Consider the following 2,907-nt stretch of genomic DNA (forward strand, 5'->3'; position numbering starts at 1 on the left):
GAGGATAGGATGAGGACGAGGATAGGATGAGGATGCGGATAGGATGAGGAAGAGGACAAGTAGGATGAGGATAGGATAGGATGAGGTTGTGGAGGAGGATAGGATGCGTGTGAGGAGGATAGGATAGGATGAGGATAGGATGAGGACGAGGATAGGATGCAGATGAGGAGGAGGAGGAGGATGAGGATAGGATGAGGACGAGGATAGGATGAGGATGAACAGGAGCATAGGATCAGGAGGAGGAGGAGGATGAGGATAGGATGAGGACGAGGATAGGATGAGGATGAACAGGAGCATAGGATCAGGAGGAGGAGGAGGATGAGGATAGGATGAGGACGAGGATAGGATGAGGATGAACAGGAGCATAGGATCAGGAGGAGGAGGAGGATGAGGATAGGATGAGGACGAGGATAGGATGAGGATGAACAGGAGCATAGGATCAGGAGGAGGAGGAGGATGAGGATAGGATGAGGACGAGGATAGGATGAGGATGAACAGGAGCATAGGATCAGGAGGAGGAGGAGGATGAGGATAGGATGAGGACGAGGATAGGATGAGGATGAACAGGAGCATAGGATCAGGAGGAGGAGGAGGATGAGGATAGGATGAGGACGAGGATAGGATGAGGATGAACAGGAGCATAGGATCAGGAGGAGGAGGAGGATGAGGATAGGATGAGGACGAGGATAGGATGAGGATGAACAGGAGCATAGGATCAGGAGGAGGAGGAGGATGAGGATAGGATGAGGACGAGGATAGGATGAGGATGAACAGGAGCATAGGATCAGGAGGAGGAGGAGGATGAGGATAGGATGAGGACGAGGATAGGATGAGGATGAACAGGAGCATAGGATCAGGAGGAGGAGGAGGATGAGGATAGGATGAGGACGAGGATAGGATGAGGATGAACAGGAGCATAGGATCAGGAGGAGGAGGAGGATGAGGATAGGATGAGGACGAGGATAGGATGAGGATGAACAGGAGCATAGGATCAGGAGGAGGAGGAGGATGAGGATAGGATGAGGACGAGGATAGGATGAGGATGAACAGGAGCATAGGATCAGGAGGAGGAGGAGGATGAGGATAGGATGAGGACGAGGATAGGATGAGGATGAACAGGAGCATAGGATCAGGAGGAGGAGGAGGATGAGGATAGGATGAGGACGAGGATAGGATGAGGATGAACAGGAGCATAGGATCAGGAGGAGGAGGAGGATGAGGATAGGATGAGGACGAGGATAGGATGAGGATGAACAGGAGCATAGGATCAGGAGGAGGAGGAGGATGAGGATAGGATGAGGACGAGGATAGGATGAGGATGAACAGGAGCATAGGATCAGGAGGAGGAGGAGGATGAGGATAGGATGAGGACGAGGATAGGATGAGGATGAACAGGAGCATAGGATCAGGAGGAGGAGGAGGATGAGGATAGGATGAGGACGAGGATAGGATGAGGATGAACAGGAGCATAGGATCAGGAGGAGGAGGAGGATGAGGATAGGATGAGGACGAGGATAGGATGAGGATGAACAGGAGCATAGGATCAGGAGGAGGAGGAGGATGAGGATAGGATGAGGACGAGGATAGGATGAGGATGAACAGGAGCATAGGATCAGGAGGAGGAGGAGGATGAGGATAGGATGAGGACGAGGATAGGATGAGGATGAACAGGAGCATAGGATCAGGAGGAGGAGGAGGATGAGGATAGGATGAGGACGAGGATAGGATGAGGATGAACAGGAGCATAGGATCAGGAGGAGGAGGAGGATGAGGATAGGATGAGGACGAGGATAGGATGAGGATGAACAGGAGCATAGGATCAGGAGGAGGAGGAGGATGAGGATAGGATGAGGACGAGGATAGGATGAGGATGAACAGGAGCATAGGATCAGGAGGAGGAGGAGGATGAGGATAGGATGAGGACGAGGATAGGATGAGGATGAACAGGAGCATAGGATCAGGAGGAGGAGGAGGATGAGGATAGGATGAGGACGAGGATAGGATGAGGATGAACAGGAGCATAGGATCAGGAGGAGGAGGAGGATGAGGATAGGATGAGGACGAGGATAGGATGAGGATGAACAGGAGCATAGGATCAGGAGGAGGAGGAGGATGAGGATAGGATGAGGACGAGGATAGGATGAGGATGAACAGGAGCATAGGATCAGGAGGAGGAGGAGGATGAGGATAGGATGAGGACGAGGATAGGATGAGGATGAACAGGAGCATAGGATCAGGAGGAGGAGGAGGATGAGGATAGGATGAGGACGAGGATAGGATGAGGATGAACAGGAGCATAGGATCAGGAGGAGGAGGAGGATGAGGATAGGATGAGGACGAGGATAGGATGAGGATGAACAGGAGCATAGGATCAGGAGGAGGAGGAGGATGAGGATAGGATGAGGACGAGGATAGGATGAGGATGAACAGGAGCATAGGATCAGGAGGAGGAGGAGGATGAGGATAGGATGAGGACGAGGATAGGATGAGGATGAACAGGAGCATAGGATCAGGAGGAGGAGGAGGATGAGGATAGGATGAGGACGAGGATAGGATGAGGATGAACAGGAGCATAGGATCAGGAGGAGGAGGAGGATGAGGATAGGATGAGGACGAGGATAGGATGAGGATGAACAGGAGCATAGGATCAGGAGGAGGAGGAGGATGAGGATAGGATGAGGACGAGGATAGGATGAGGATGAACAGGAGCATAGGATCAGGAGGAGGAGGAGGATGAGGATAGGATGAGGACGAGGATAGGATGAGGATGAACAGGAGCATAGGATCAGGAGGAGGAGGAGGATGAGGATAGGATGAGGACGAGGATAGGATGAGGATGAACAGGAGCATAGGATCAGGAGGAGGAGGAGGATGAGGATAGGATGAGGATGAGGATAGGATGAGGAT

The sequence above is a fragment of the Lupinus angustifolius genome, chromosome LG06 (assembly GCF_001865875.1).
Source record: "Lupinus angustifolius cultivar Tanjil chromosome LG06, LupAngTanjil_v1.0, whole genome shotgun sequence".
Classification (NCBI taxonomy): domain Eukaryota; kingdom Viridiplantae; phylum Streptophyta; class Magnoliopsida; order Fabales; family Fabaceae; genus Lupinus; species Lupinus angustifolius.